This window comes from Ovis aries, chromosome 4 (assembly GCF_016772045.2).
Source record: "Ovis aries strain OAR_USU_Benz2616 breed Rambouillet chromosome 4, ARS-UI_Ramb_v3.0, whole genome shotgun sequence".
Classification (NCBI taxonomy): Eukaryota; Metazoa; Chordata; class Mammalia; order Artiodactyla; family Bovidae; genus Ovis; species Ovis aries.
In genome coordinates this window covers 12,334,755-12,349,418 of record NC_056057.1, presented here as the reverse complement: position 1 = coordinate 12,349,418, position 14,664 = coordinate 12,334,755, and the positions used below count along the sequence as shown (strand labels likewise).

At 39.7% G+C, this 14,664-nt stretch overlaps 1 long non-coding RNA gene across 1 annotated transcript; it reads left to right on the top strand.

Annotated features, from left to right (window-relative positions):
* Positions 1–714: 714 nt before the first annotated feature.
* LOC132659662 (uncharacterized) lies at positions 715–12,391 on the top strand. Its single transcript, XR_009600325.1, has 2 exons — positions 715–4,586; positions 5,648–12,391. It is a non-coding gene; the product is annotated as an uncharacterized LOC132659662 (long non-coding RNA).
* The last annotated feature ends 2,273 nt before the right edge of the window (positions 12,392–14,664 follow it).

Here is a 14,664-nt window from a genome sequence, read left to right as displayed (position 1 = left end):
ATATTAGACACAACCAGAGGGAAACTGCCATTCAGTAACTAGGAAGTGCAGTTTATCTTGTTGACTTATTTTTGGCGCTAGAATCATCACTACAGTGATGATTAAAATCAGCTGTTTGAATTCTATCTCTACTATGATCCAAGGGGCCTCCTATTATGAACTTCACCAAGATAACTAGACAGGACTGGCTGAACTAAGAGTGAACAATGAACTCTATACAAGTTGCATGCCTTTAATGTGCAACACAACGGCAACTCATAAACAGTGGCATTGTGATAGTAATTTCCAGTCATTCCTCAATAAGAATTCATGAAATCATACAGATAAGGCCAGGGGACACATTGTCCTCATTTTGTCGTCTACCAGGACTTCCCTGGTAGAGGTTAAAGTATCTGCCTCCAATGCGGGAGACCCGGGCTCGATCCCGGGGTTGGAAAGATCCGCTGGAGAAGGAAATGGCAACCCACCCCAGTGTTCTTGCCTGGAGAATCCCATGGAGGGAGGAGCCTGGTGGGCTACAGTCCGCAGGGTCTCAAAGAGTCAGACACGACTGTGTGACTTCACTTCACTTGCCGTCTATGTAATATATCTACTGTTTCTTTCCCTACTTATATGCCTCACCATCCTTTCTGGGCAGGAGAATTGGACTTCGGTGATGCGCTTGTCCATTTTGTTTGGCTACTATACCCACAGCAGCTAGCGCAGGATCTGTCACTTAAACTTCAACACGTGAGTCTGAATGAACAAGTGGAGTCTCTTCCTTGACTTAGGACTCTATTAAATTTTTTTTTTCCTGATGATATATTCCCACTGCTACCTAGGTTTCTCTCTTGCTACCCTGCACGTTTCTTAGCTGATTCTGTGATTTGCTAGGCAGGTGGAAAGATCTTTAGAAGTTAATTTTTCCTGTTCATTTAAAAAGTAATCATATTTGACAGTAGGACTGTTTGTTGAAGAAAGTTTTGAAAATGTGGCAAAATACATGTGAGAAAATAAATATCCCCATGACTCCACTGCCCACAAATAACCATTTAATACTGGGGCGGCAGCGAGGGGGGCGGGTTCTGATATCTTGTTGAGTAGAATGGTGACTCAGAGGGTAAAGAAATATGCCTGCAATATAGGATACCTGGGTTTGACCCCTGGGTCTGGAAGATCCCCTGGAAAAGGGAATGGCAACCCACTCCAGTATGCCTGGATAATCCCATGGACAGAGGAGCTTTGTGGGCTATATATAGTCCATGGGGTCACAAAGAGTTAGACACAACTGAGCAACTAACACTTTCTGATACCTTATGTGTTGATTCTATATCTTTAATTAAGCTAATATCATAATTACAATTTTAACATGATTTTTCAATTCAATATTTTATGATATTTTCCTAGGCTGCTAAACATTCTGAATTTCCTAGTTTGTTAAATTAGTGATGCTTAAATAACTATCTTTGGCATTTTATGCTTATTTTATCACATGCATTTTCCTATGTTAGCAACTCTATGTCTGTTCCACTTGTTTTTCTTGTTGTTATAAATCATAGTTTAACTAGAATCTCTGTACTTCTGCTACCCTATTCTTCATAAAATGTTTCCCACAATGTTTCCTTAGGATGGAAATTCTGAGTTGAAGCATAAGATTTTCAAATCTCTAGTCGCATTCTGCTAAACTTCTTCCCAGAAAGACAGTACCAGTTTACACTGGTTGGGGCTTTCCTTTCATGTAAAGATTAGCTGGTAGCTCAAAGTTAGACTGAGGAAGGATCCAGCATAGCACAGAAGTCAGGCAGCAACACGCATCTCTCTCACGTGCCTCCTCTATTGCCTCACCCTGGGTGTGTGCCAGTTCACCAATTTATACCCACTGGTACTAAGGTTTTACCTCATTTTCTTTTAAATTAGAGACCTTATCTATGAGATTTATTCTAAAAATGGCTGCTTCCAAGACTAGAGTGTTATAGTTTTAGAATTTTGCCTCTCTTTGGTTACTGGAGACTTACTGCTTTACCCAAGTGCACAAGGGCTGTATAATCAAATTCAGAAATAGGGTCATGGTTAAATTACCAGAGTCAGCATTGGTGCCTAAAACAGTTATTGGGACTATAACCCATCATGTGTGCCTTTGGAATGTCATCCAATACAATGTGCTAAGCAGACTAACACAGACCATACCCTTCATAATAGAGTGAAGTAGAAGTGATGATTGGCAATGCTGAAAATTCATGCCCTGTGAATTTGCAAATATGTTAGATAAACAACCAAAGCTGAGGGTTCCACAAATAGTGCTGAGTTGTTTCAAGCTTATTGTTTCCTAAAATACTAGAGGAAGCGATGGCATGCATCGATTTTCATTAAATTGTTCCTCCCTAGAATGGAGGGACAACTTGTCTGTAGCCTCTAATGTCCTTTGGGGTGCACTTGAATACATTTAAGGAGATGACATTGAACCAGGTACACAGCAAAATTAACTTTTATAATTTTAATAGAAAAATAGGGGGCATGTCTTCTTTTGATGTTTTCAATCCTTTCCTTACTTATCTTCCCGATCCGTGACGTTTCTTAGATGGATAAGCAAAGAGAAGTGCCTACTTCTGAGAGGAGACATAGAGTCACAGAAATAGAATCAGAGAACTGAGGACTGACTCTGGGAGCTGCTTGGTTCATAAGATAATTCTCTGGGATGAAACAGTGTCACAGTAGAGTTGGGAGGGTTTCAATCCTCTTCAGGCAGCTCACCAGTTTCAACCAATATTTACTGACTGCTGGCTGTGGGCTTAGAAATCTGTTCTAAATCCGGGGGTAAATCCATGAGCAGAAAACAGATTTGTCCTTGTCCTTAGGTCAGCTGCCATTGAACGTGGGGAGACAGACATTAATCACATAATTTCACAAACAACTGTATAAATGCAGTTGTGTAGAGAGGCAGGGTAGAGAACAGAGGGTTCTGACTTTGCGGAGAAGATCAGAGAACACTTTCCCTGAGAAAAGCGATGCCGGAGTTATGACCTGAAGCATTAACTAGGTAAGAAGAGGGTGGATGAGGAATCGAGATGGAGAAACTGTGTGTTCAGGGCAGAGAGCTGGTGGTGTAGATGGAGAAAAGGGACCACGTTAAGGAATATTTAGGACACTATCCTAACAGAAATTGATGAGGATTTGGAATGAAGGGCCGAGGGACAGTGAGGTGTCAATACAAGCGGGTAGGTTTCTGGTTTGAGCAGTTGTTTGGGTGGTGGTGCCACATCCTGAGCTTAAATAATGAAAAATGATCAGGTTTGGGGGAATTTTTGATGACTGGTTTTGAATATGTGTTGAAATGTTTTTGAAATATCCTAAATGAGATGTGTAGATAGCTGAGTATGGTATTCTGAGGGAACACATGGGTTGGAGGTACAAGTTTGCTCCTCATGTAAGTATTGGCTAGTGAAGCTGTGGATACAAGTAACATTACCAAGGTGAAAATTTAAGTGGGTGAAAAGACGACAAGGCATAGGCCTAGTCTGCTATATTCAAGAGGCCAAACGGTCTTCTCTCCCAAGACTTTTTTAAATTAAGATTTTTTTTTAGATGGACTATCTGTAAAGTCTTTATTGAACTTGTTATAATATTGCTTCTGTTTTACCTTTTGTTTTGTTTGGCTGTGAGACACGTGTGATCTTAGTTCCCTGACCAGGGACCGAACCCTCATCCCCTGCATCGGAAGGTAAAGTCTTAACCACTGGATTGCCAGGGAAGTTCCAGTGATGAGGCTTCTGAGTCTAATTCCCCCTCCCCTAATCTATCAAGAGAATATACTATTTCATGAAGGAGACATGGTGGTTAGTGGTGACATACTTTGTTGAAGAATCAAATAAGATGAAAATGTTAACTGGGCTAAGGGCTATTATGGACGTTGTTACTTTACTGGGAGCCATTTCAGGGAATTTGGCTAGGTAATAGATTGGATTGGAATAAAGACAAACACAGACAAAAAATTCAGACAACTTGAGAAGCCTGACTGTGAGGGAAAGGAGAGATTGAAGCAGTCTTGGAGAGGAATATGGAACTGATGAAGTTTTTTTTTTTTTTTTTAATGGCTGAAATTTCATGTAAAACTAATTGAACAGTTCAAACAGCAGGAAGGGAATATACAGAAGAGAGAAAAGAGAATCAGCAGCAAAATGTTCTTAAATCATACAGGGAAGCACTGGTCCAAAGCAGAGAATTTAGATTGAGCTAGGAAGAGACAGCTCTTTAATTTTTCCAGAAAGAAAGAAATCTAGATGATTGGACCTGTAGGTGGGTACTTGTCTGATATCAAGGAAACGAGGCAAATCCTTCTCGATGCTCTTTATGTTCTTTGTAAACTTCCTACCTATTTATGAAAAGGTGATTGGCTGAGTTTGAGAGACAAGGAGAGTGGTTTGAGGAGAAAAGAAGGCTTGTGGCACTATCACTGGGGTGAGCGTACGAGTGGATGAGCTCAGCCGGACAAAGACGATGAGACTGTCCGGTGGTGCTGGAGATCCCACTGAAGGCTGGGGTTTGCGGATTTACCACGGAGATCATCTGGCTTCATGCGACTGTCTCTGACTGCACTCAGTTGCTGAGAGGTAGGCATCAGGAAGGCAGCCACATGGATTCAGTCTGGGGGTTTCCTAGAGGGGAGTAATGAACAAAGCAGAAAGGCAATGACATGTATAGTATTGTCAAACATATTATTGAAGCAGAGAAGCATGTATTCTAAATGGTCTCAGAAGGAAAACACAGAGGAAGGAGGGAGATAAACTGGGAGGAAGTAGACGGAGCATTGGGCTTCCCAAGTGGCGCTAGTGGTAAAGAGCTCACATACCAGTGTAGAAGATGTGAGAGACACAGGTTCAATCCCCAAGTCGGGAAGATCCCCTGGAAGAAGGCATGGCAGCCCACTCCATTATTCTTGCCTGGAGAATCTCATGGACAGAGGAACCTGGTGGGCTATCGTCCATGGGGTCACAAAGAATTGGACATGACTGAAGTGACTTAGCACACACACACATACCGTGCCCCCCACCCCCACCACCACCCCCACACACATACATGAGTGAGCATTAGACTGGAGACCATGATGAAGTGAAAGGATTGTTGTAGCAGAAGTAACTGAAAAAAACCAAACAGAAATAATAAGACTGAGTCAAAGGATGGCGTATATGTGAATTATTTCTTTGGATGTAGAGAAGTCCAAGGTGAGGTCATGCTCATTAAAGATGTAGAGACTGAAGAACTAAGAGGCCAAGGCACTGGGCTGGGTGATCCAAGGGAACTTGTATGAGACGTAAGCATGGTGTCTTGTGGACGACAGGGACAAATGCAAGTCAGGAGTGAAATTCTCTGGTGATCTACAGGTAGTGTTACTGACTTCAGAAGATAAGAGCATTTAAAAGGTGGAGAGTTTGATGTGATTGAATGATGCAAGCTTCAGAGTATTTCCCATTCCTTCCCTTCCTTTCCCATTTCAGGATTATGAGATTAATGATCCAAAAGTAGCAACGGAGAACAAGAAAACGTTAGTCCTGCTTCCTAGGTTGAGGGTATATGGGATGTGAGAATATGTGTGTGTGTGTGGTCTTCTGACTCCTTGGTTGTCTTTATTGAATATTTAGTATGGATATGTTTATCGGTCTGTTCTTTTTAGGTCTACTCATGGTGGAGCCTTCAAGATATATATGCTACCCACTCATCTGAGCTGGATTTATGAGTATCTGTTGCATGTGTGGAACGAAAACTGAAGCTCATTGAAAGACCATGTGGTATCAATGAAAGTTTCAATTAAAACCTGAAGATAGATTATGAAGTCAAACCAGGGATGATGAAGAAGCCAGATGGCTAGACGGGAGTTTAGAGTTAGGTCGAGGAATCACGGATCTGATTTCTTCTCTTGGGGCCTCACATGGTTGAGGCATGAACAACAGTGGCCTGACAGGATATTGGCTTATGATGTAGGGCCTTCCCGGATGGCTCAGCGCAGTCATTTCCTGCCATAGACAGGTCAGGGATGACCCTGCAGTTTCGATGCTCTCTTAGTTTACTGTATTTTATCACCATTATTTCTTCTAAGAGTACTGAATATATTCACTAATATGTTATACCCCTGTTATGCACATAAATATATCTTATATATGACACTGAAATATGTCCATAATATATTGTTGAGTGAGAAGAGTGGATTTCCAAATTGATGTATGACTTGTTTGACTGATTCAGACTTTATGAGTTGGTATCATAATTGTGGAAAAGGGACAATGTTTTGGTCCTGCTTTGTAGATGACACACACATCCACACACAACCATACAGTTTCCTTATCTTCAAGTTATCTTCTTTGAGAGTTTGGAGCAAAACACTATTTCAGTGTTATTGGATTTATGAATATTTATCATGTCAATTCATTATTCTTTAGTGAAAGGATGTGATGTCACATATCAGTCAACTCTGAGCTAGTTTAAAAGATAAATTATAAATGCTTAAAGATTACCTGACAACTGGTACAAAACCATAAAAATGAAGAATATAGAAAACTGATAATTGTTAGGAAGGGAAAGGCAAAGAGTTCTAGGGATGAAAGAAAGTTAAAGAAATGAAGACCTTTTCCATGATCCTGAATTGGAAAAGTAGCACTTTGCAACTTTGATCAGGAGGTCAGCTTCCAGTAGCATACTATGAACTCAGCAAGGAGGGGCGAAGAGGGGAGCATCTTTTCAAGTTTAGGGAAATGGACCAGGAATAACTTAGAGGAGAAGAGACTCAACATGATCTTGAAGGATGGATACGAGTTGGCCAGGTAAAAGATCCCAGTGTGAGCAAATGGCACAAACTGTGTTGGTGGGAAAAGATCATAACAGTTGGGAAGCTTATCTCCAGTAAAGAATAATAAAGTGCTATTTTAAGCAGAGACAAGCCTTGGAAAGGGTTAGAAGGCTTAGTGGATACCACCAATATTTTTAAAAATTAATTTTGATTGGAGTCTAGTCCCTTTACAATGTTATGTTAGTTTCTGCTGTATGATAGAGTGAATCAGCTATACATATATATGTATATCCCCTTTTTTTTATTTCCTTCCCATTTAGTTCACCACACAGCATGAAGTAGAGTTCCCTGTGCTATACAGTAGGTTCTCCTAAGTTATCTGTTTTAAACATAGTAGCATATATATGTCAGTCACAACCTCCCAGTTCATCCCATCACCCCTCCTCCATTAGTGGATGCGCAGTCAATATTAAACATCACAGCTTTGGATGTGGGTTTTCCTTATGGTGGATACACTATTCAAGCCCTGCAGTTGGTTTAAATTAACATGAAGACACTATTCATCTTTCTTTTGTTGAAAATCTACACAAAGTTATAATTGCTGGCATTCTTATTTTCTGTCTGGTGAATCCACTCAACAGGGATTCCTCAACAGCAAAACCCAACTTACATGTATTCCCTAACTGGGATCCAGTGCCTTCAGCCTTTTAATATAGTATGCCAACTATATGGATATAGTAAAATGAGTAAGTTGGTGATTCTCTGTGTGTGTGTTTGTGTGTTTAGAGGGCAGTTATCAACTCCTTTGTCTCCCCCTGAAAGATCCTGGAAACATAAACAGTAACATAAGCAGTGAACCTAAGCAGTGAACAGAGCCCTGTACCCCAAAACCTCCGTACCCCTAATAGTGACATGAAGAAAAGAACGCCTGATCTTCAGGAATAGACCACTGTCAATCAAACAAACAAACTCTGATACAAGGTTTTGTGATAGGTAGATCACATTGAGATGAAATAAATATTTAGCTAGATATTAGAAAACCCTCTCCAGTACTCTTGCCTGGAAAATCCCATGGACGGAGGAGCCTGGTGGGCTGCAGTTGCGAAGAGTCAGACATGACTGAGCAACTTCCCTTTCACTTTTCACTTTCATGCATTGGAGAAGGAAATGGCAGCCCACTCCAGTGTTCTTGCCTGGAGAATCCCAGGGACGGGGGAGCCTGGTGGGCTGCCGTCTGTGGGGTCGCACAGAGTCGGACACGACTGAAGCGACTTAGCAGCAGCAGCAGATATTAGCAGGTAAGCACTGGCATTCTTTAAGTTGCTGACTTGTTTACTCCACAAACTACAACTCTTCACCACTGTAGTAAGTCCCACGTTTCAGCAGTTCACTTAAACCTTAGAGGACAGAATAACCCTTGATTAAATTCTGGGAGTGAAAAGGAAATGATGCCTGCTTGTGGTCTAGTTCGTGGTAGTTACAACACACTCGGGACCAGCACGTCTGAGGCTTGAGAGTAGGGTATAAACCTTATCTTAACAAGGGCTGCACACTAGAATTGTCTAGATAACCTTTTCCAAATAGGTATGTTTGAGCCCACCTTCAACACTCAAATGGATTCCAGGTATGTGAATCTTGAAGATGTTTCACTGAGGATGTTAATACACAGCCTTGTTTAAGAAATATTGATAAAGTGTGTACAAACCACGAGAAAAGCAGAATGGCAACAATTGCAGCAGCTGCTTTGCAGTTTTTTATGTATTTTTGACTGTGTTATTTTGCCTAATCTTCATATTAATATAGCAAGATAAGTAACATTAAACACATTTTATGAAAGGAGAAACTGAGGCTTGGAGAGATCCGTTAAATTTCCCATGTTTCTATTGCATAGAAACAGCAGAGTCAAATGCAAATCTCCTGACATTTCTGGTGTTAAATCTTCTTTAGCATGAAATCCTTTACATCCTCAGATCACGTCTGAGCATTTCTTTTCCCCTTCCCTTTGGCCATAGCTCCTTCTTAGTTTTCTTTAACGTATTTGGCTGATTGGGTCTCCGTTGTGGCGCAAGGGATCTTGGTTGCATCACGCGGGATCATTTATTGTGGCGCATGGACTCTCCAGTTGTGGCCTTCTGGCTTCTGTAGGGTATAGGCTTTCCAGCTACGAGTGAGTGGGCTTGGTTGCCTGGTGGCATGTGGTATCTTAGTTCTCTGACCCGGGATGAGACCTGCGTCCTCAGCATTGCAAGGCAGACTCTTGACCACTGGGCCACAAGGGAATTTCCGACTCCTTCTTTACATACGTCCTACCCAGTGGAATATCATTCTTGAAAGTTCTGTTTCTACCATATATCGTATATATTGGAAGGAATTTGCATTTCTTAGCTTTGGGATTAGCAATCATATCATTTTGATAATCTCATAATAATTTCCTGACTTTTTCACAGTGCAAAAAACTATACAGAGAATTTCCAATGAGATTTTTAGGGAATTCCAGACACCATATCAATGTTGTACTAGTACTGGAAAAAATTAATTATTATTAAAGACCTAATTCATTCCATGCCTAGCAATTACACAATATGTGTGTGTGTGTGCTGAGTCACTCTAGTTGTGTCTGACTCTTTGCAACCCTGTGGACTGTAGCCCACCAGGCTCCTCCATCCATGGGATTCTCCATGCAAGCATACTGAAGTGGGTAGCCTTTCCCTTCTCCAAGAGATCTTCCTGACCCAGGGATCAAACCCACTCTTGGGTCTGATCTTGGGTCTCCTGCATTGGCAGTTCTGTTCTTTACCATTAGTGCCACTTGGGGAGCCCACACAATATACTGACTAGCTATTAACTTCAAACTAGCTATTAACTCAAAGCGTAAGAACAGATGTCCTTTTGAGCAATTTCAATCTCTGGGGTAGTTTCTCAGAAAAAAATAATTTTACATTCTTGAACTAAGAATCTTTAAATATTAATTAATGATTTAAGTATGTTTTCCTTTATGATATAAGAGGGTTTATAATAATTCTTTATATGAGGAAACTCTCCAACCTTTTTTTTCTCAATCTTCCTTCAGAATGCAAGCTTGCTTTCTGAAGAAGGTTCTCGTTCACACACGCACACCGTTTGTGATAAACATTTTCTACATTTCATATTTCTTTCTCTAATCTTTTACATTTTGACAACTCATCCCTTTATCCTTCTTTCCATGGGATTTATCAACATAGAATAGTGTCTCTCAGGATAATCTGGACCTTAAAAAAAATCTTTCAGTCAAGTCTCCAGGTTTCTAGAGGTCAAAGAGAACAAGTTCACAATTCAATCATTGTGACAACCTAGCACAAAAAATCATGAAGACAGTGCCTTGGAAGGAGACATACCCTGAAGGATTGACTGCACGACTTTATTTTTTGGCAAGACATTATTCAGTGGCAGCTTAAAACTTAGAACTCACATAGCTCCCAAGTGAAGTCTCAGATTAGCCTGATTTGTTTTTTAGTTCATCCATCTGAGAAATAGAAGAATTGAGTCTATTTATCAGCTTCCAACTACTCTTTATATATTTTTTCCCCCAACCTATTACTCAGGGTGGCTAAACTCAGGATTGTCGCCACCTGACTTAAGCACCGAGAAGTGAATTGTGGAATGATACCATTTAGTTCACATTGTTGATGTGCCTTCGGGAAATAAAGCTTCGTAAAGCAAAAAAAGAGAGCCAGCTCTGGTATCTATTTATCTCAGCGCCCTTTCTGATATCTATTTATCTGGATGCACTGTCTAAGGAATGACTTATAATATAAATGTATTTCCTAAGTCCTAGTATAAATGCAAGAGAAGATGGATACTTCTACTTTGTCATATGAAGGCTTTCTCAAAAATTTCTTCACTTATTAATTCAACTTATTTTTGACTGAACAGCTGACTTTGAAATCTTATATTCTACTATATTCTGTTCTCCCTCAACCTTCCTTGGGTAACTTTGAGGACAGTTGCTGAAGCTGCCTGAGGTTCTTACAGACCTGCTGCATGTATCTGCCTGTAGCCCATAGTCTGAGCAGATGTCACTCCTGGAGACAGCGAAGCACAGGACCATCTGTTGCTACAGTTCAGGGGTCGCAGAGTCGGACTCACCTGAGTGACTGAACAATAGCATATATTCTCCTTTGAAAGTTAGATTTTAACTCAGAACCGAGCCAAGAAATTAGTAGTCTGCTTAAAAAGCAGAATGTTTGTGTGGAAATCAAAAGCTATCTGAGTGTTCAGCCAGACCATCATTTCTGTCCACTTAGTAAACAATAAATTGATCCGCTGAAACAAGTTTCTGAAGATAAATAAATTGCAGATGCTTGATAAAAATATTTGCCAGTATAACAACTCCACAGACTATATTCCTTTTTAATGTAACTCATATCTGGCTAGCAATAGACCAAGATGGTTATTATTCATTTCAGGACAAGTGATAATCACCTTGGAATAATAAGATCCTTGAAACTCTTTCATGAGGAAAAACTGCTGTCTGTATTGTAACAGATGGTAGTAAAATATGACAAAGATTATCCTGTTATGAAATGTGTGTAAAGTGCCCTTGGGCGATGCTTTGTCATTATATCCCGATGTTGTACGAGAAGTTCCAATGCAAGGTCCAAAAGCCTATAATGACAGAATAAGCACAGATCACAGGTCCTTGATTACCGTAAATACATGACAGGCACAAGCATAATTAAATAACAACAAAAAGGTTTCTGTGAAAAATAATGACTGTAAAGCGGCATGTTTCCCATATAGAAAGTTTAGACTGTTTTTCTTTCAAGAATAGGTAATGGAGCTGAAAACTGCTTGAATACCTTCCAAAGGGTAGAGATGAAAAACAGCAGCAGCAGCAGCAATAACAACATAGTAATTATCTGATAAGAGATAAGAACACAAAGAAAACAGTAAACCCATTAAAAATAAAGACCCCCAAAACCTCAGTACTATTGACATGCGAGGCCAGATAAGCCAGTAAAGAATCTGTCTGCAATGCAGGAGACACAGGAGACATAAGTTTGATCCCTGAGTTGGGATGATCTCCTGGAGAAGGAAATGGTGACCCACTCCATTGCCTGGAGAATTCCTCCTCAATTGCCTGGAGAATTCCATGGACGGAGGAGCCTGGAGGGCTACAATCTAAATGGCTGCAAAGAGTCAGACACGACTGAACAACTAAGCGCATAGACACAATTCCTTTTGTGAGGGGCTGAACTATGCATTCAGGGAAGCTCAGCAGCATCCAAGGTCTCTATTCATTAGAAGCTGGTAGTCCCTTTCCATTTGTGTGAAGCAAAAATGTCTTCAGACTGTCTGGAGTCTCCAGAGGCTTCTCCTGGGGAGAAAAATGAGCTCTCTTTGAAAATCACTAGGTTAGGAAAAATTTCTTAGATATGAAAATCAAAAGCATGACCCATAAAATAATAATTTGATAAATTATACATGAATAAAACTTAAAGTCTCTGTTTCTCAATGACACTGTAAAGAGAATGAAAAGACAGGCCACAGACCGGGAGAGAGTATTTGTAAATCATCCAGCTGAAAAAGTTCTGATATCCAGAGTGCTTAAAGAACTCTGAAAACTCCAATAATAAACAAACAATCCAAGAAAAATATGAAAAAGATTTGAACAGACTCTTCACCAAAAAAGATACACAGATGGAAAAGAAGTGCATGAAAAGATGTTCAATAGCATTAGTGAATAGGGGAATGCAATTTAAAACAAGATATGCCATCACATACTCATTAAAATAGCTACGAGACTTCCCTGGTGGTCAGTGGGTAAGAGTTCTTGCTGCCATTGAGAAGGCACATGTTCCCGTGCCTGGTCACGCAACTAAGATCCCACATGCCATGTGTGGGGCCAAGAGATTAAAAAAAGAAAAAAAAGTAAAAAGAGTGACCGTAGCAAGCAAGTATCAGTGAGGATATAGGGGGACTAGGATTTTCATACTGTATTGGTAGGAATGGGGAATGACACTACATTGGAAAACAGTTTGGCAATTTCTTAAAAAGTTACACATATACCTACCATATGATCCAGCCATGTAACTCCTTGGTGTTTATCAAAGAGAAATGAAAGCACATGCTCATACAATGTGTATAAGAATGTTTATAGCAGCCTTGTTTGTAATAGCCAAAATAGAAAACAATTCAAATAGCCATCAACAGATAAATGGCCAAACATATCTTCATTAGATAGAAAACTACTCACCAAAACACAAACAGAAAAAGAAGGAGATGTTGATGCACCTAAAAACATAGTTAAATATGAAAATAATGACGCTGAGTGGAATAAGCTAGGCAAAAAAGTAGAGGTACGTACTGGGTTACTCCATATATATATATATATATATATATGTAAAGTTTGAGAAAATGCAAAATTATTTGTGGTGAAAGAAAAGAAAGAAAGATGAGTGGTTGTGTGAGGTGTAGGGCATAGGTGAGGAGGGTGGCAGTGCAGAGGAGCAAGGGAACTGAGGTGATGGATGTGTTCACTGTGTTGATTGAAGAGCTGGATTCACAGCCATATATATATATGTCAAAACTTAAAAATTTGTACACAAAGTACAGTTTATTGTATATAGAAGAAAAAAGTGCCATCTAGAATAACAGCATGAAGTATAAATTACCTAGGGATAAATTTACTGAGAAATATCAGGGACAATTATGAAGAAACTTCAAGACTCTAATTGAGGATAGAAATATTTGGCTAGACCAGGCAGGACTCATCTTGCATCATTAATATTAGATAAAAGGACTCATTATTATAAAATTTTCCATTAAAAAAACTAATCTATGATTGTATTGCCATAAGAATTCCCATCCTAATGAAATTTTATTTCATTTTGAACCATGACAGTTTATTCCAGTGTTCATATAGACAAAATATGAGAACAATCAGAAATTAAAAGAGAAAGCTCGCAAAAGTGACTTTTACCTACTACATTTTAGAACATGTTGTCAACTGGAGTAATTGAAACAGTGTCAATTTGATGCATAAACTGATAGAAGATCGATAATGTAGATAAAAAATAGAGCTAAGTATGCATAGGGCTTCCCAGGTAGTGCTAGTGTTAAAGAAACTGTCTGCCAGTGCAGGAGATATAAGAAACACAGGTTTGATCCCTGGGTCAGAAAGATCCCCTGGAAGAAGAAATGGCAACCCACTTCAGTATTCTTGCTTGGAGAACCCCATGGACAGAGGGCTACAGCCCATAACGTTGCCAAGAGTGAGTCACGAATGAAGCGACTTAGCTCGCTTGTTAAGGTATAGTTGAGAACTAAGCATATGTGTGTGTGACTTCCCTGGTGGCTCAGAGTAAAGCGTCTGCCTGCAATGCAGGAGACCCAGGTTTGATTCCTGGGTCGGGAAGATCCCTTGGAGAAGGAAATGGCAATCCACTCCAGCACTCTTGCCTGGAAAATCCCATGGACGGAGGAGCCTGATAGGCTACACCCCATGGAGTCGCAGAGAGTCGGACACGTGACTTCACTTCACTTCAAGCATATGTAAAAGTGGCGTTACAGTTTGTAAGAAAAAAAAAAAGACTTTTTAATAAACAGTTTTGGGATAATTAACCAACTATTTGAAAAAAAAAATAAAGCTAGATAACTGCATTCCATACAAAGACAAATTCCAGATTGACAAAGATTAAGTATTAAGATAAAATTGGTAAAAACCAACCAACCAAACAAACAAAACAAACAAAAAAAAAACCCCCAAACTAGAAGAATATATAAAGGGATATTTTATAATATATAAATGGTAAAGACCTTTCTTAGCCTAAAATAAAAGCCAGAAACATATCTAACCGAAGGTTTAAAATGTTGACTGCATAAAAATTGAAAACTTTTATACTGCAAAAAACACCATAAACAAGGCT